General features: G+C 46.1%; 1 protein-coding gene across 2 annotated transcripts in view; it reads right to left on the reverse strand.

Moving 5' to 3' along the window:
• Positions 1-15,982, reverse strand: part of TMEM184A (transmembrane protein 184A) — a 45,184-nt gene extending 29,202 nt beyond the window's left edge. The window contains exon 1 of one of the 2 annotated variants that reach the window (XM_083711675.1): positions 15,852-15,982. The gene's annotated coding sequence lies outside the window, so the exon portion shown is untranslated. Of the gene's footprint in view, positions 1-5,696; positions 5,730-15,851 lie in introns of those variants that run through there. The other variant, XM_083711676.1, reaches the window with a different exon arrangement.
• Between the last annotated feature and the right edge of the window lie 3,174 nt (positions 15,983-19,156).

Here is a 19,156-nt window from a genome sequence, read left to right on the forward strand (position 1 = left end):
AAAATATGTATGTTAATTCTTAATCACTAAAATATAACCTAAAATTGTCATTTAAAACCTTAATCATTCTGGTAATACAGCTTGTTCCCTAAGTTTTATAGCAGTCGCACAGAATTTGACCACCCTTAGCGTGATCTCTGGGTCCTTGTCCTCTACCAGGAGCTTTAGACATTGAAGTCCGGACCCATTTGGAGACTTTTGTATAACAGGGGTGATAAATACCGAAACGTCTGATGTTTTATTGTGTTTTTAATATCCTGTTGGGAGCAGCCCAGAGTGGCTGGGGAGGCCCGGCCAGATGAATGGGGTATAAGTAATATTTATTATTATTATTATTATTATTATTATTATTATTAGCCACCTTATCTTGGGGGTGCCCTAGCCGATTCCTCCCACCATTCCTCTGCCTCCAATCAGTCCATAACAGGTAAGCCCACTGAATCTTGACTGAGCGATCTGAAGATTGGTGTATTTCCCATTTAGAGTCTAGCAATTAAAAAGCTGCAGTACCGATTCAATGCACACTATTTGCTGGTACTCCCAGTGAGAAATGCATTCTGCGCCCATATAATAGGAGCAGCTGTTAAGTTGTGGGCGAACATATCAGACGACACAGCGATTCTTCAAACAGCTCTTGTTTATTCAGAGGCCAGAATAGAACTGAACTGAAGAGCTCAGTCAGCCTGCTTATATAGAGATCCAGAACATCGTAACTGTAGCAACTTTCTAAAACTATCCAATCACTGAACGTCACTTTCAATCCTTCATTTGCATACAAACTATCCAATCACTGAACGTCACTTTCGATCCTTCATTTGCGTAACTATCTACAGTATCCCCCTGCTGGCCCAGAGGGAGAACTTCAGTACATAACAGCAGCAATCTGCATTACCATATAACAGACAGAGCTCTATTCATCATCTACCTAACTTACAGTAAGTCCTGGGAATGCAGTGTGGTGCCCTTCTGGAAGTTTTGGACTACAACTCCCATCAGCCACTGCCAACATTAAAGATGGGAGTTGTGGTCCAAAATCTATGCAGGAGGCTGGATTGTAGGGACAGCAGGAATACCTTTACGTCATAAGATTTATACACTGCTTGGTTGTCAAAAAAACCTCAGCGGTTTACAAAAAAAGATGAGACAAAATTTTCAACAAGGAAAGTTAACAACCATGTAAGACTTTCGCAAAAGTTAGAATAGCAATAGACTAAAGAGAGGTTAAAAAAAACTCGCACCAGCTTTCTAAACATCTGGGTAGGCTGGTTGAAACAGAAATGTGTGAGAGCCAGTGTGGTGTAGTGGTTAAGAGCAGCAGACTCGTAATCTGGGGAACCGGGTTCGCTTCCTCGCTCCTCCACATGCAGCTGCTGGGTGACCTTGGGCTAGTCACACTTCTCTGAAGTCTCTCAGCCCCACTCACCTCACAGAGTGTTTGTTGTGGGGGAGGAAGGGAAAGGAGAATGTTAGCTGCTTTGAGACTCCTGAAGGGGAGTGAAAGGCGGAATATCAAATCCAAACTCTTCTTCTTCTTCTTCTGAAAAGAGGACGGTGAAGGCGCCTGCTTGGTGTCAATATGGGATGCTGGTTAGACCAGTTCTCCGGAGGAGGAAAAATGCCTTCTGCTGATCCTGTTCTCCACCAGTCTGAACTGCAATCCAGAGACACCGGAATTGCATGGTCTTTCCACTGCATCCATGCAACCGAGGAACACACAGGAAGCTGCCAAACCGAGGAACACACAGGAAGCTGCCAAACCATTTGTCCATCCGGCTCAGTATTGTCTACACCAGAGGCCAGCAACCTTTTTCAGCAGGGGGCCAGTCCACAGTCCCTCAGACCTTGTGGGGGGCCAGACTAGGTATATTTTTTGGGGAGGAAATGAATGAATTCCTATGCCCCACAAATAACCCAGAGATGCATTTTAAATAAAAGCACACATTCTACTCATGTAAAAACACGCTGATTCCCGGACTGTCTGTGGGCCGGATTGAGAAGGCGATTGGGCCACATCCGGCCTCCGGGCCTTCGTTTGCCTACCCATGGTCTACAACCAGGGATGTCCAACCAGTTGATTGAGATCGACAGGTCAGTCCCCTGATGTCCGCTGTTAACTGCGGTCGATTGCGTGCTCCTTTATGACCGCTGGGTCCCTTACGATCGCCAGCTGGAAGAGGTCTCTCTCTCCCCCCCCCCCCGTTTTGTCTGTGTTTAGCTGCAATCGCTGTGTGCGCTTTCTATTTGCCTGCTCTTTTTTTTTAGCGGTCTTAGCCGGTGTTTCCCTAAAAAGCTCAACCATGCTGACCTCCCCTCCCCAAAAAGCTCATCAGCTTTGCCCCCCCCCCTCCCAATAATAGCTCAACAATTTTTTTCTGGGTAGATCATTGCCAGTTGGTTTATACTGGGAGTAGTCTCTGTTAATATTCCTGCTCCGTGATTGAAGTCATGGGATTGTTGTCTTTCACATAACGGTATATGTTTTGACTCCACAGAGTGGGAAGTGATGGAGACAGGATGTTTGTGTGACTGTGTTCCGTGAAGTGGGACTGTTGTCCTTTGTTCTTTTCCTCTTTGCTGTCTGATGCTAGAGAGAGAGGGAGCCATGTTGCAGTGCTCCGTGTGTGTTTATATGTAAATAAAGTAGATTAGCCAAAATGCTGAGTTGCTGAGGTCTGTTACACAAACTGCAAACACTCTGTGGATCCCTAAGTGTGCCAATGTCTGTTGGCATTGGTCGCTGTGGTGTTCGGGTAGAAGAAAGCTTTTGAAGCTCCCGAACAATCGATCAGGAGGGAGAGAACATGCCAGTCGGGCATGTGTTTCTGCCAGGGTCCTACTTGAGTGTAGGACGAGCTCTTGACAGTCTCTAGGGCAGGGTTCGGCAACCTGTGGCCCATGGGCCACAAGCAGCCCACAGGGGTTGTTTAAATGGCCCACAAGCTGCCCCCAAACCGAGCTGCCGGCTCGGTGAGTCCCCGCGCGCTGCATTAAACTGGCGCAGTGCAGAGGGGACTCGCTTCCGTGGCACTGGAAATCGCGTCTGCGCAGATGCGATCCGGCCCGTGGAGCGATCTCCGTGGGAGTGAACCGGTCCAGGTGAGGTAAACCATGCCGAAAGGTTTCAGGTCTGTCTCTCCCAGTCCTACCTGGATTGAGTCCTTCTGTGTGCAAGACAGATTCTCTACCAAGGTGGATTTGATTTAAATCAAATCGATTTAAATCACTAGTCAGTAAGACTTGATTTAAATCATTTTTTTAACAGAAAGACTCATTCTTGGGTGGTATATTCTTAATATTGACAATCAGATGAAGGTTTCCTTTTTGGAATAATAAATTTTCAGAGTAGTTTTTACAGTTATACCAAAAATTACCGATTTGGTTTCACTTTTAGAAATACATAGACAGATAATTGTGGGATTGTGGTGAGGTTTAATAAGTTAACTGTTTATATTAGGACAACTTTTCTGCTGTACTTTATTGGAAGGGGGAAAACAGTCATTTCCTTAATAACAATTTAAACAATTTATTTAACTAAAACAATAACATTATAGCATATGTATCCATGTTTAACTGATGTGGTTAAACTTTTTTTTTTTTAACTGAGACTGAGTTTTAGCACACATGAAAACTTAAAACAAATCCTTATTTCCTGATGAATAGCCTCTGGACTATAATGTAATTTAAATAGAAAACTATCTTTAGAAAGATTTTTCCTCCCAAAGCATTTTATTTTTAAAATCTGATTTAAATTTTAAAAAATCGGATTTAAATAAATAAAATTGGATTTAAATTTAAAAATCTTATTATTATTATTATTATTATTATTATTATTATTATTATTTAAATCGTTGATCTTTATCCACCCTGAACCATAGCAATTCCCACCTCCACACCCCCCACCGGTCTTTATCTCATTCAGATCCAGCCCTATCAGCATTTGATCAGCGAGATTCGTTAGTCCTTTGCTGCTGAGGTTCTGCTCAAGTTTTTAATGAAGCCGAAGGCTCAGTTGCAAGGAATCTCGGACTGGACTGCCACATCCTCCTAACATTTGCAGAGGCCAAAACTAGCCTGGAAGAGGAGCTGTGAGCCAGATGTCCTTTATCGAGCACATTTCATCTCGAGACTTACATTTTGCAACATCTCGCATCAGGTTTCAGAACATCAACAAATGCAACCTTTTGGGAACACCCTGACCTGTGATGGTATAAATATGTACCATCACAGTCCCTGAAGCTGAAAAAAAAAAAATTATCGGCTGAGGCGAAGTAACAAATGCTCAGAAACAGGCCAAGAAGGTGGATGGGAAGCCTTGGGCTTGATTCCTTGGCACACTTTCCTAGGAGTATGTACCCACTGAACACAATGGGGCTTACTTCAGAGTAAACAGGCCGAAGACTGCAGTGGATATATATATAAGACATAGCCATTGTGACTAGCAGCCATTGATCTCCATCTCCTCCTAATTTTTTAAACCATCTAGGTTGGCAGCTGCAGCTGCCTCTTGCACAAGTGAGTTCCACAGTTTAACAAGGCCCTGTGTGAAAAAGTCCTTTCTTTGATCTGTTCTGAATAATAATAATAATAATAATTTATTATTTGTACCCCACCCATCTGGCTGCTTTCCCCAGACACTCTGGGCAGCTTCCACAGAGACCAAAAATACACTAAAATGTCACACATTAAAAACTTCCCTGAACAGGGCTGCCTTAAGATGTCTTCTGAATGTCAGGTAGTTGTTTATTGCTTTGACATCTGATGGGAGGGCGTTTCACAGGGTGGGTGCCACTACTGAGAAGGCCCTCTGCCTGGTTCCCTGTAGCTTTGCTTCTCACAATGAGGGAACCGCCAGAAGGCCCTTGGCGCTGGACCTCAGTGTCCGGGCAGAATGATGGGGGTGGAGACGCTCCTTCAGGTATACTGGGCCGAAGCTGTTTAGGGCTTTAAAGGTCAATACCAGCACTTTGAATTGTGCTCGGAAACGTACTGGGAGCCAATGTAGGTCTTTCAAGACCGGTGTTATGTAGTCTCGGCAGCCGCCCCCAGTCACCAGTCTAGCTGCCGCATTCTGGATTAGTTGTAGTTTCCGGGTCACCTTCAAAGGTAGCCCCACGTAGAGCGCATTGCAGTAGTCCAAGCAGGAGATAACAAGAGCACGCACCACTCTGGTGAGACAGTCAGCAGGCAGGTAGGGTCTCAGCCTGCGTACCAGATGGAGCTGATAAACAGCTGCCCTGGATACAGAACTGACCTGCTCCTCCATGGACAGCTGTGAGTCCAAAATGACTCCCAGGCTGCGCACCTGCTCCTTCAGGGGTACAGTTAACCCATTCAGGACCAGGGAGTCCACACCTGCCCCCTGTCCCTCCAAAACAGTACTTCTGTCTTGTCAGGAATCTGCCAACCTTCAGCTTCATTGCATGTCTGTGAGTTTTAGTGTTATGGAAGTGAGAAAACCCCGTCCACGTTCTACCCGCCACGTATAATTTCAGACGCTTTTCTATCGTGCCCCCTATTTACACGCTTTCCCCTCTAAACTAAAAAAATCCCAAATGCCGCAACCTTTCATCACAGGGGAGCCAACAGTTGAAAAACCTGCCTTCCGAAAAACCTGTTTCGTTGCAAACACACAGAGCCGGAGAAAACATGCTGTTAAAAACAAGAGAGCGTTTTGCCTGGATTCCCGTGAATCTTACCCAGCGACATCGTAGTTCAGAAACAAGCCTTTCACCCACTGCTTCCTAGAACTCTAGTAAATAAGCAAAGCTGTAGGACCACACCCTAAACCTTTGTTTGCTTTCCAGTAAGAGTGTGCTAAGCTTCATATACATTTTAGATCCCAATCCTGAGCAGGAACCTGGTTAATCATTCCCTCTGACTTTGCTTGGCCAAGCCGCCTTATCAACATGAGACCACAACATGGGAGACTTCCCAGGTATACTAGCGTGAATTATTTTTTTATTTAAATAGTCCTATTTAAAAAGAAGAAGAAAAGATAGAGCCCTGCATTTGGTGGCTTTCTGATACAGTGGTACCTCGGAAGTTGAACGGAATCCACTCCAGAAGTCCATTTGACTTCCAAAACGTTTGGAAACGAAGGCGTGACTTCTGATTGGCTGCAGGAAGCTCCAGCAGCCAATCAGAAGCCACATCAGACGTTTGGGTCCCAAAGAACATTCACAAACTGGAACACTCACTTCCGGGTTTGCGGTGTTCGTAGCCAAAACATTCAACTTGCAAGGTGTTCGGAATGCAAGGCATGACTGTATGTAAAGGCCGGCGTTAGAAACTCAGATATGTAAGCGAAGTGTCAAATGGTTCCTAAAACCAGGGTTACAGTCACAAAAATGGAATGCCCACTTGCCACTTTGCAGCCAGAGTGCTCGAAAGGTGTATTTTTCAACCTGGCTTTCTGGTTCCTGAAATTCATTCCGATTGCGCAGATAAAATATGATGGGTAGAATTCTACAGGATGTGCTGCTAGTGTGTGGAAATAGTCAAGATCTAAGAATCTCCAGGCATGTGACTCCAGATGGTGGAGACATCAGGGGCACCCCAGGGCAACTTCACTTGGTCTCAACTGGCTGATTGCCAGCTGCAAAATGTGCCTGGTGAATTTCAAATGCTGGTAAAGACCTGAAGAACTCTGCACCTGATTAACTGGCAAGCCACCTCCTCCTCCTTCTACAGACCTGGTAGATTGCAGGAATGACCTGATAAGGCAGCACAGTGATAAAGACCATTGTATGACAGTGACCCACCAAAAAGCATTTTCTGCTGTTGCGCCTGTTGTGTTCCATAGGACACACCATCAGTGACACAACAAACTACACCTTTGGCCCCATGGAAATGATGTGCTCTTCTTCTTCTTCTTGTTAGTTAGTTTGATTGATTTATTACGGCCATTGGCCCATATCTAAAACAATACATCAAAATTTATCCATAAACAATACAATTTAAATAGTTCCAAGTTAAAACACCCATATAAAACCAATTTTACTTCAATTAAGTAAACACTATACACAATAAGCTCCCTCTATGTAAACCGCAATTCAAAGATTTTGGGGGATATGCGTCTTAGTTCTGGCACGTATTGATGGTTCTTAAGTTTAGCTAAGCTGTCAGAGTCATACAGTGATCCATTTCTCCTCTTTTGAAATAAGACATTAATCAGGTATCTAGCGACTGCAAGGGATCTACTTGTGTCTTCGTCATTTAATAAGTATATTATTTGGGCTTCCTGAGGTCTGTCAGCAATTCTCGATAAATATGGGGCCAGAAACTTGGACTGTGAAGCCGAATGTAATGGACAACAGAAGATTATATGATATAACGATTCTATAGATCCACTTTTACAGTCACAGAGGAGTGAGATCTGTCCGTTGGAGAGTCTGTTACCCAACACATTTGATGGGAAAACATTGAATCTAGCCTTTATAAAGGCATACCTGTGCATCACCACAGATAAGGTAGTTAAATAAGATGGAAGTTTTGTTGGTGGTGTTAAGCCAAGGTTTATCGGCGAACAGGTGCCTCCACCTGTCGCAATATTAAATTGTAAATCCATCTCCTCTAATTTGTCTTCCATAAACACAGTCTTAACAGTGAGTCCTAAGCAACTGTGGAGGCCAATTCTGGATCCACACATCCTTCCACAGAGGGGACATAGGTTTCCAGGCAGGAGCTGATCATGGTGTGGATTTGCTGAGTGTGCCTTCCTCTTAGCACGTTTCTCCCTTGCGTCCTGAGTTTGAGGGTCTTCAAAACCCATGACACCTTTGGTAAAGGCTGTTCTCCAACTGGAGCGCTTGCAGGCCAGTGTTTCCCAGTTGTCTGTGTTTATACTACCTTTTAAAAGATTTGCCTTGAGAGAGTCTTTAAACCTCTTTTGTTGACCACCAACATTATGCTTTCCATTTTTAAGTTCGGAATAGAGTAGTTGCTTTGGAAGACGATCATCAGGCATCAGCACAACATGACCAGTCCAACAAAGTTGATGTTGAAGAATCAGTGCTTCAACACTAGTGATCTTTGCTTCTTCCAGTACACTGGCATGAGTTCACCTGTCTTCCCAAGTGATGTGTAAAATTTTTGGAGAGCCCACTCACGGCGACAAGGTGATGATCCAGCGAGTGAGAAATGATGTGCCATCACTGAGCTATCACTCCCTGCAATGCAGGAATGTCAACTGAATCTCAACCTTTCTGAGCTATGTCAGACAGGAGCAGGCTATGAGCAGGGCAGGTCCAGGGGGTTCTTGCCAATCTTCCAGCCGGTTCTCTAGGGTTCCTGCCCTCCCACCGCCAGGGCTTCTGAGTGCTTTCATCCGAGTCCATAAACGCAAAGGGATCTCACACCTTCTCCCAAGAGCAGCAAGAGCTTCCACAGCCAGCACTGACCAGCGGAAGGGCACCCAGAGTGTTTGAATTAAAATGCTTATGCAGTCATGAGAGGAACAGCAGGCAAGGCCAGATGCACAGGCCCTTCAACCTCTGATTAATGCAGAACAAGGCACCCAGTTATTATTTTTAAATAGTTGCTTGCCAGGAACAAGATGGCTTGCGAGGCACAGAATCATCTCATCACAGGCTTTCAAAATCACCTGGCCAACACTTTCAGCAGGGGAAAAACTGCTCCCACTTGCCAGATGGGGGCCTAGATCAGTGCTGGTGAACCTGCAGCCCACTGGGTGCAGCTGAACTACAACTCCCATCAACCCTGGCTATGCAGGCTGGGGCTGATGGGACTTATAGTTCTGTAGCGCCTGGAGGGTCAGAAGTTATCCACCCTACATAATGAACTAAAAAAGGTACTTAGATTTACCTTACCTAAGAAACCAGAGGCCTTCCTCTTGGGCATGGTGGACCAGAGGGTGTTTAAGAAGGATAGAACTTTTTTTATGTACGCCACCACAGCAGCAAGGATTCTGATTGCAAAATATTGGAAGTCACAAGATTTACCCACACTGGAGGAATGGCAAACGCAGTTGATGGACTACATGGAACTGGCCGAAATGACTGGCAGAATCCGAGACTTGGGAGAAGAAACAATCGAGGAGGACTGGAAAAAATTTAAGGACTATCTGGAAAAACATTATAAGTTGTATGAATGTTAAAAAACGCACCTTTTAGGAAATTCTAGCTTCAGTAATGTTAAACTAAAGAAATGGAAATTAAGGTACAAGAAGTCAGAGATAGAATAATGAAACAACTTTATTGTGTTAAAATGAAAACGTACATGATTTGGGTTATAATATATTTGAAATTGGGTAACATGATAAAATGAAAGATACAATAAGTATTGAAACAAGTTAACAAATTGCTGATGTTATGTATCACAGAGAATGCAGGGTTGGGAGGACGCGGGGAAGTCCAGTAGATTTGGAAAAAAGAACAAGAAAATTTGTAACTTTCTTTCTCTACTTTTATAATATGCTCTTTATTCTTTTTTCTGTATTTCATAAAACTAATAAAAAATATTATATATAAAAAAGAAGTTATCCACCCTAGCCTAGATAACCAGCAGAGCGGTTGCAATAGTAGCGGACCTGGGTTTGCATGCCATAGGATTTTGACACTTGAGGTGTATTTTTTTTTTAAAGACCTGCATTATTTTTGCAATTTTAAGTTGTTTAATCTGTTCCTCGGCATTGTGTACTATTGTGTTTCAATATTCATGTTGTGTTTTAATTGCACACCGCCCTGGGGCCTTAGGGTGAAGGGCGGGTTAATAAGCAGTAATAGTAATGTTGTGGGCATCTGTCTGTCTCGAAAGACAATGGAGTGCGCCTCCGGGGGTGAAGTCAAACTGCTGCGTTTGCAGAACTAAAGTGATCTCCCTGGGACGCAAGCCCGGGCAGTGTGTCTGGAGATCCTGCGCTGCCCAGACGACAAGACCCCCTTTCAGCCTCACTGATGTGGTCCAAAGGAAAACAGAGCAAGACATTTGGCACCAGCTGAGCTGCAGGAGTTGCCAGAAGGAGGCCTACAGTGCTACCTCAGGTTAAGAACTTAATTCGTTCCGGAGGTCTGTTCTTAAACTGAAACTGTTCTTAACCTGAAGCACCACTTTAGCTAATGGGGCCTCCTGCTGCTGCCGTGCCACCAGAGCATGATTTCTGTTCTCATCCTGAGGTAAAGTTCTTAACCAGAGGCACTATTTATGGGTTAGCGGAATCTGTAACCTGAAGCATCTGTAACCCGAGGTACCACTGTACAAGGGGCCATCCAACCGTCTCAGGGAAACTGCTCCAGATTTGGGTAAGGTTTACTCCCTAGTCTTTTCTTCTCCTGAATATGTCCTGCAAGGCAGCATAGGGTTAAGATCAGAGTTTTCCTTCTCCTAGATGGCTACCTTCCCAGGCTGAAGAGCCCAACAACAATGACTGGGTGTGGCCGCCGAGACCACATAACACCAGTCCTGAAAGACCTACACTGGTTCCCAGTAATTTCCAAGCACAATTCAAAGTGTTGGTGCTGACCTTTAAAGCCCTAAACGGCCTTGGCCCAGTATACCTGAAGGAGCATCTCCACCCCCATCGTTCAGCCCGGACACTGAGGTCCAGCGCCGAGGACCTTCTGATGGTTCCCTCACTGTGAGAAGTGAAGTTACAGGGAATCAGGCAGAGGGCCTTCTCGGTGGTGGCACCTGCTCTGTGGAACGTCCTCCCATCAGATGTCAAAGAAATAAACAACCATCTGATGTTTAGACGACATCTGAAGGCAGCCCTGTTTAGGGAAGTTTTAATGTATTTTTAATCTTTTGTTGGAAGCCGCCCAGAGTAGCTGGGGAAACCCAGCCAGATGGGTGGGGTATAAATAAATTATTATTATTATTATTATTATTATTATTATTATTATTATTATTATTATTATATTACAGTGGTACCTCTGGTTGCAAACGGGATCCATTCTGGAGGCCCATTCGCAACATGAAAAGAGCGCAACCCGCAGTGGGTGGTGCATGCGCGGGTTGCAATTCAATGCTTCTGCGCATGCGCATGACATCATTTTGTGCGTCTGCGTCACCGCGGGACGTAACCTGAAAGAACGTAACATGAAGCGGACGTAACATGAGGTATGACTGTATTATTATTATTATTATATGATAGTAATGGTTCTGGTTTTGAAGAAATCCACTCCATATATTCAATGCACATACAAAACACATAACTTCCCCAAAGAATGGGGAACTTGGGAGCTGTGGCTTGCCCCTCTCAGTTATAGCTGTCAACTTACAGATTTGAAAATAAGGGACCAGCAGCCTTGAAAATAAGGGCCCAGCAGCCAAAATAAGGGACCTGCAGCGTCACCTGTTCCAGGCACTCCAGTCTTCCTGTCCTCCTGCAGCCTGGTCAAACTCATGCTGGGTAGCTTCGAGAACAATGTCCAACCAACTTTGTAACCAGAGGTTCAACTGAATAGAATCTGAATCACATGCACCACAAGGCCTATGCAGCCTCAAGATGGCTCCCCAGCCTGGCTTTGCACTGCAAAGTTGGCAGCAGCACGTGCAACAAAATGGCATCCAGCATTCAAAAAACCCCTCAGCTTGCATTAACTAGCCACACACAAGGCATGCAAGCTCCACCCCCCAGTCGTTCTTAGACTTCTTATTGGGTGAGCAACACAGCCAAGCAACACAGTTGGAGCCTCCCTCCTCCCTGGCCGGCAGGGAGGGAGGGAGAGGAGCTGCTTCCTTTGAAATTTAAGGGACATCCATCAATAGGGACAGCAGCGGGACATGGCACTGGAATAAGGGACTGTCCCTTCAAATAAGGGACACTTGACAGCTATGCTCAGAGTTAGAATTCTCAGCTCTCTTAACAAACTACAGTACCCAGCATTCCTTGGGGGAAGCCCTGTGCTTTAAAGGCAGCAATGCTTCTGAAGTCCAGTTCTGAAGTCCAGATGCTGGAATATTCAAGAGGGGAGAGCGCTCTTGTGTGCAAATCCTGCTTGCAGATTACCCACAGGCTGGCCACTGTTGAGAAGCGGACACTAGGCTGGATGGGCCATTGGCTGATCCAGCAGCCCATTCTTACATTCTTTGATGTGTGCTGGAGATGCTTTAAATACATGCTGTGGATCTGCTCTTGGTCCCTGGAACTTCCAGCTGAAAAGTTCAGGTCAGAGGCAGCAGGGAAGACATTTCTGTATGCCTGAAATCCAGGAGAGCTGCTGCCAGCCAGAGCAGAGTATACTGAGCCCAACAGAGCAATGGTCTGTCATGACAGAAGGCAGCTTTGTACCTTCAGCTGACGTTAAGGAAATCACTCAGCCCTCGTCACTGGACTTGAAGGCAAGCCAATGTTTGTTGTTGTTTGGTCGTTTAGTCATGTCTGACTCTTCGTGACCCCCTGGACCAGAGCACGCCAGGCACTCCTGTCTTCCGCTGCCTCCCGCAGTTTGGTCAAACTCATGCTAGTAGCTTCGAGAACACTGTCCAACCATCTCGTCCTCTGTCGTCCCCTTCTCCTTGTGCCCTCCATCTTTCCCAACATCAGGGTCTTTTCCAGGGAGTCTTCTCTTCTCAGGAGGTGGCCAGAGTATTGGAGTCTCAGCTTCAGGATCTGTCCTTCCAGTGAGCACTCAGGGCTGATTTCCTTCAGAATGGAGAGGTTTGATCTTCTTGCAGTCCATGGGAGTCTCCTCCAGCACCAGAATTCAAAAGCATCAATTCTTCGGCGATCAATGTTTACGGGCTCTTAAAAACCTGGGGCACAGCTCCTTATCGCAGATTTGCACAGGTCAATTTATACAAACAGAGGCAAATGTAGGGTTTTTTCCAAGCGAATTCAGAGCAGAAGATAGCTGAGATCTCATTAGCAGTGCACTTCACAGCATGCCAGGGATCCCTGTAAGAAAAGTTTTTTAAAACATTCTTTTTTGGGGGATTGGTTGGGGTGATTAAAGGCTCAGGATGAAAGTCACAGAGCACAGTCCTGCTGGGCTATGCCAACTCCAAGAGTTTAACTTAGGCTTCAGAAAGTTTAAGTGCACTCTCCTCCAAGTCTCATTTAAAGCCACATTTTGGAACATCATGGTGCCATCTTCAAACCAAAGCAGCTGAAATCAGTGTGCCTTTCTATTGGGTAAACCCAATAAGGATTGTGGTACACAAACATATCTTTAGAACCAAGCGCCACTGAAACCAAGGAGACAGGAATCAAGCCTCAAAACGTGTTTACTCAGAAGCAAATGCCGCTGGTTCCCATGGGGCTGGCTTTTCAGTTAAGTACATCTTGAATGCACAGCCTAAGGCATACACAATTTTCTTTGGATTAAGCCCCCCAAAGCCCTTACACGGATTTTTCAAAACATCTTATATACGCCACTCAATTCAGACAATGCTGAAACACTTCTCGAGGGGATAAATTAATTCACCTGCTTAATTTTATTCCAAAAACCATAATTTTATTAGAGAGCCTCAAAGTGGCACCTGCATCAAGATAACATATTCTTCATGTTCAATCTGTGAATTAATCAACTACAAGCAGATGGCTAGCATATTAAAGGGTGTTTAATGAGCTGCCCTTCTTTCTTCAGTGAAAGATATCAGGACTGGGACCTAAATATCATTTAACATAAATTAATTACCTCTTTCCGTGCTTAAACCCTTGTGTTCGCACAGCTTTATACAAGACGGCCATTGCTTCCTCCCGAATGGAAGGTGCCTGCAGAACCTAAAACATTTCTTCATAGAGAATGCTGGAATTCAATTTAACATGACTGAGGGCGGACTTCATAATTTAGGACTACATTTACCTACGAGTAAGCCTATTGAGACGCGGGTGGCGCTGTGGGTTAAACCACAGAGCCTAGGGCTTGCCGATCAGAAGGTCGGCGGTTCAAATCCCCACGACGGGGTGAGTTCCCGTTGCTCGGTCCCTGCTCCTGCCAACTTAGCAGTTCGAAAGCACATCAAAATGCAAGTAGATAAATAGGTACCACTCCAGCGGGAAAGTAAATGGCGTTTCCGTGCGCTGCTCTGGTTCGCCAGAAGCGGCTTAGTCATGCTGGCCACATGACCCGGAAGCTGTACGCCGGCTCCCTTGGCCAATAAAGCGAGACCCCTTTACCTTTAAGCCTCAGAGAGCTGCCGGGGGGGGGGGGGAGGATTTACTTCTGAGTAGGATTGGGCTTCAAGTGTCAGACTTTGGTTTTTAAACTCAGTTGGTTTACTTCCTCATGTACTGCATAAACTATGGAATTCACTTCCTCAGGAGACAGTGATGGCTGCCAAGTTGGATGACTTTAAAAGAGGAGCAGACAGATAAGGCTTTCAGTGGTTTCTAGTCAGGATGGCTCTGCCCTATCTCCACAGTCAGAGGCAGCAAAGCTTCTGAATACCAGTTGCTGGAAGCCACAGGAGGGAAGAAGGGTCTTGGGTTCGAGTCCTGCTTGAGTGTTTCCCACAGGGGCATCTGGTTAGCCACTGTGAGAACAGGATACTGGACCAGGTGGGCCATTGGCCGGATCCAGCAGGCTCTTCATATGTTCTTTATACTCTTATGGTGTCCAACTTAGCTCTCAAAACAAGAGTTTTGCACTGCTGTATTTTCCAAAACAAATATATGCCCCGCCTTTTCCTTGCAGGCAAACCCAACCAACTTAATAACAAAGGTAAACAATGTATTTAACATCCAGAACAAATGCTACAGCAACTTTATATATAAAGGAATTATTTCACCTTGCGATACTCGAGTTCTGTTGCACGTTGCATTTAAAAAATAAAATAAAAGTAGTGCTGTTGTGGTATACTATTTCTGTTCTAAAAACAAAAGCCACACTCCCAAAGTTCTCCAAGAACTCTAAAAACATCAAGCGTTTATAGGATTGAAAGTGCACATGTCAACACAAACAAACTTTCTATGGCTGAATCCTTATAAAGCTAGTTGCTTGTGGAAAAGATGGGACCAGTGACAGCTGGAGCCCCATAGGCCTGGGGTGGGGGGAGGCAAGGCGGCCCAGCAGTAGATGGCACTAGACTAGAGAGCCAACTAATTCTAATTTTATCCCTATCCTCCTCCTCTGTAAGGGCGATGTTGAGATGGAGGAGGAGGAGGTCGACAGCTTATGCGACTCCCTGAACTGGTTGTAAGCAGGGAGACAGAGGTGACCGAGTTGAGACTGGTGGGGCTATACCCCCTTCTTCTGAATGGGCCAGCCTCCACTGAGATCTATAGGCTATGAGAAATTAGATCGGAAAGCCAGTTTGAGTAGAAAGCAGGGCTGGGGAGACTTAAGGGGGGGTGTCATGTGGCATAGAAATCCATGCAGATGGGGAGACTGGCCTTACACACTGCTGGTTTTCAGAGAGAGAGAGGGAGAGAAAGAGAGAGAGAGGAGGGATATAGCATGAGAACCACGGTGTTTTTACTGATTAGTGGCCCCGACCACTACGGCCTGGAAGCCCAGGGTTCAAATGTACACACTTGGCCGTGAGCTCAGTGGGTGACCCTCGGACCTGCCACAGACACCCGGTCTACTTCACAGGGTTGTTGTGAGGATTAAATGAGGAGAGAACCACGGACGCCGCTTGGAGAAACAGGTGGGCTATAACTAAATCCCCAAAAGTAAACCAACGACCCCAGCTGGCTCCGCTACAGAAACGTCAACAATCAAAAGAAAACTCCCCGTTTCCCATAGAACTTCCCAAACGTCTCCAAGGAGCGCGGCGCGTTTCCAAGTTTGGGCTAAAGAGGGGCAGCCTCGTTTGGCGACCTGCCTGCTGCTTTTCTTGCCCAGTCCGGCCGAGATCTCTCTCTCTAGGGCCGCTTTCGCCCCACCTGCCCCCCGGGCCAGGAAGGTCTCCTCCTCCTCCTCCCGGCCGCGCGCCCCCTTACTCACCTGCGTCCGGCGCGCAACAGGAGCGCACGGGCGGAGGCGCAGCTCCAGGAAGCGCGGCGCTTTCCCAGCGCGGCTGCTTCCTCTTCTCGTCCCATCCGGCCCCGGAGAGCCCTCCCTCGGCCGTACCTCCACCTGGTTTCCTTTCCCCAGAGACTCCTCCTTCTCCTCCTCCTCCCTCCTGCTCAGTCCCAGCCTGGCCGGCCTTTGCTGTTTGCGCGTCTCCCTGGAGATGGCCCCCAAACGGCGCCCGGCACCTGGGCGCTCCTTCCGCGGCGCCGTGCGCACCTGGCACAGGTACGCACGGAACAGAGAGCCCGGCCAAGACGGGGATGGCGATTCTTTCCACATTTCCTGGATAAGTCAAGTCCGGGGCGAAGGAAGAAGGAGACAATTGTTGCTTATTTGTTGTTTTCTTTTTCTTTTTCCCGTGCCTCCAAGTTGATCAAAGTGGCACACATAACTCCACCGTTTTATCCTCGCACAACAACCCTGAGAGGTAGGCTGTGATGGGCCGAAGGTCAGCCAGGGAGCTTAACGGCCGAGTGGGGATTTGAACCCTGGTCTATTAAGTTTTAAGGCAATGCTCTTGCTAGTACAGTGGTCCCTCAGGTTACATACGCTTCAGGTTACAGACTCCGCTAACCCAGAAATAGTGCTTCAGGTTAAGAACTTTGCTTCAGGATGAGAACAGAAATCGTGCTTTGGCGGTGCGGCGGCAGCAGGAAGCCCCATTAGCTAAAGTGGTGCTTCAGGTTAAGAACAGTTTCAGGTTAAGTATGGACCTCTGGAACGAATTAAGTACTTAACCTGAGGTACCACTGTATTGCCTACTGGCTGACTTAGGTGGCAAGGCACACAGCTGATCTTTGAGAACAATGTTGGGCAAAAGGGGTCTGGTTGGAGGTGTGAGCTGACAAGGGGCCGCTCCACATGGTATAAAGCTCTGCCAATGCACACTGAACGCATATGACTTACACCCCAGACTCCTGGGAACTGTAATTCCGTGTGGAACTACAGTTCCCAGGATTCCTTGGGAGAAAGCCATGTGTTTTAAATGTGATTTAAACATATAGTATTAATTCTTTCTAACCACTGAAAAACCTTAGATTTACAGATACTGCAATTCAGAATAATTTCTACAGGAGAAAGAGTGGGCTTGTTCAGTGAGTGAATAACAGGACAAGAAGTTCTTTGAACTGTGTTTGTTTGCAGTAGCATTCCTGGGAGATAAGTTTGAAGAGGACGCAGCTTTAATTTCGGAAATGCCATATATATATATACGAAAGCATATATATATATATATATATATATATATATGTAAACAAGTGTATGTAAATGTCATATACATGTGTAAAGAAGTGCTTTATTCTGTCCATTCTGAGCCTACCACAAATCAGTTTCTTCAGCTCCCCAACCCCACCCCTGCCCAGCCAGTTCCAGGGCTGTGTGAGAGGGCAAACAGTTTAGGAACAAAGGGAGCCGTTTTGTACCAAGTCAGGCCATTATTCCATCTTGCTCAGTAATTACCAGCACTGACTGGCAGCAGAGAAACCTGCTGACTGCCATTTACTGTACTTCCTCCTGCCTTCAGTTTTCTGCTGCTGATTACACCTTGCTCCTTCCCCTCTTCCTTCATTCTGGTTTGATGTTTCACAGGAAGCCAGACTTGCTGTTCCAGTCCGCCTCCCCCCCCTGCCCTGCTTTCTCAAGATACTCTTCTTGGGAAAGGCGTTAAGTATATCATAGACCTACCTCCCGGCACTTGGTGTCTAATAAAATCATCATCCAAGTGGGTTGCATCTCTACATCGTATTTGGATGCCAAAGAATCCAAATTGTTGCCAAAAGCAAGAATCTAGTCCTCACTGTTTGAGTTTGGGAAGTGCTTAATCGTGGGGACATCTGAATTGATGTTCCAGTGAAATTTAGACGGATTTCGTTGCTACCGGGACATCTTTGTTATTGGACAGCACTGAAACGAGACAGCTGTGCTCTGGAATGCGAGACAGCTTCCCAAGCAGAAGAACTTGCAGCCTACTGAGTGTCACTTGCTATTTCCCTTGTTCAACAGATTTGATCCTCAAATTTCTCCTAAAATCCTCTCTGGTGATTTCTGAAGTAATGATTACAGGGGAACCTTGGTTTTCAAACGTAATCCGTTCCGGAAGTGCGTTCAACTTCCGAAATGTTCGAAAATCAGAGGGTTGTTGGCAAAGTGAATGGTGAAAATAGGAAGAAAAAAAAAACGTGCTGTGGAAGCCATTCGACTTCCGAGGCACGTTCAAAAACGGAAGCTTCCAGGTTTTCGGTGTTCGGCTTCCGAAACATTCGGCAGCCGAGGCGTTCAAAAACCAAGGTTCCACTGTATGAATAATATGAGAGCCTTTTAGATCAGGCCAAGGATTCATCTAGTCACAGAATCACAGAGATGGAAGGGACCATGAGAGTAATCTTTTGCCCAATGCAGGACTCGAACCCATGAGATTCAGAGTCTTGTACTCTATCGACTGAGCTGTCCTAGGAATCGGCATCCTATTCTCACAGTGGTCAGCCGGATGCCTGTGGGAATCCTGCAGGCAGGACCCAAGCACAAGAGCTAGTAAGGTAAAGGTAAAGGGACCCCTGACCATTAGGTCCAGTCGTGGCCGACTCTGGGGTTGCGGCGCTCATCTCGCTTTATTGGCCAAGGGAGCCGGTGTACAGCTTCCAGGTCATGTGGCCAGCATGACTAAGCCGCTTCTGGCAAACCAGAGCAGCACACGGAAACGCCGTTTACCTTCCCGCCAGAGCGGTACCTATTTATCTACTTGCACTTTGACGTGCTTTCGAACTGCTAGGTGGGCAGGAGCTGGGACTGAGCAACGGGAGCTCAGCCCATCACAGGGATTCGAACCGCCGAACTTCTGATCAGCAAGCCCTAGGTTCTGTGGTTTAACCCACAGCGCCACCCTTGTCCCACACAAGAGCTAGTAGCTATAAATAAATATTATTATTATTATTATTATTATTATTATTATTATTATTATTAGACAAATTCATAGAGGAGAGGGCTTAGCGACACCCCCCAGCCATGGCTCTTCTGCCTTGCCTCCAAACTTGGAGTTTGTAATGTTTCTGAACACCAGTTGCTGGAAGCCCCAGAAGTGTGTTGATCTTGTGCTCAGATCCTGCTTGTGTGTGAACAGCATGGTGGACGAGACGGGCCATGGGCCTGATCCAGCAGGCTCCCCTTACGTTTGTGTCAAGATGCAGAGCAGGCTCCCACTTCACCTGTCAATCATGATCACTGCATAACCTCAACGGTTC

The sequence above is a fragment of the Podarcis gaigeae genome (assembly GCF_964106915.1).
Source record: "Podarcis gaigeae genome assembly, chromosome: 14".
Taxonomy (NCBI): Eukaryota; Metazoa; Chordata; class Lepidosauria; order Squamata; family Lacertidae; genus Podarcis; species Podarcis gaigeae.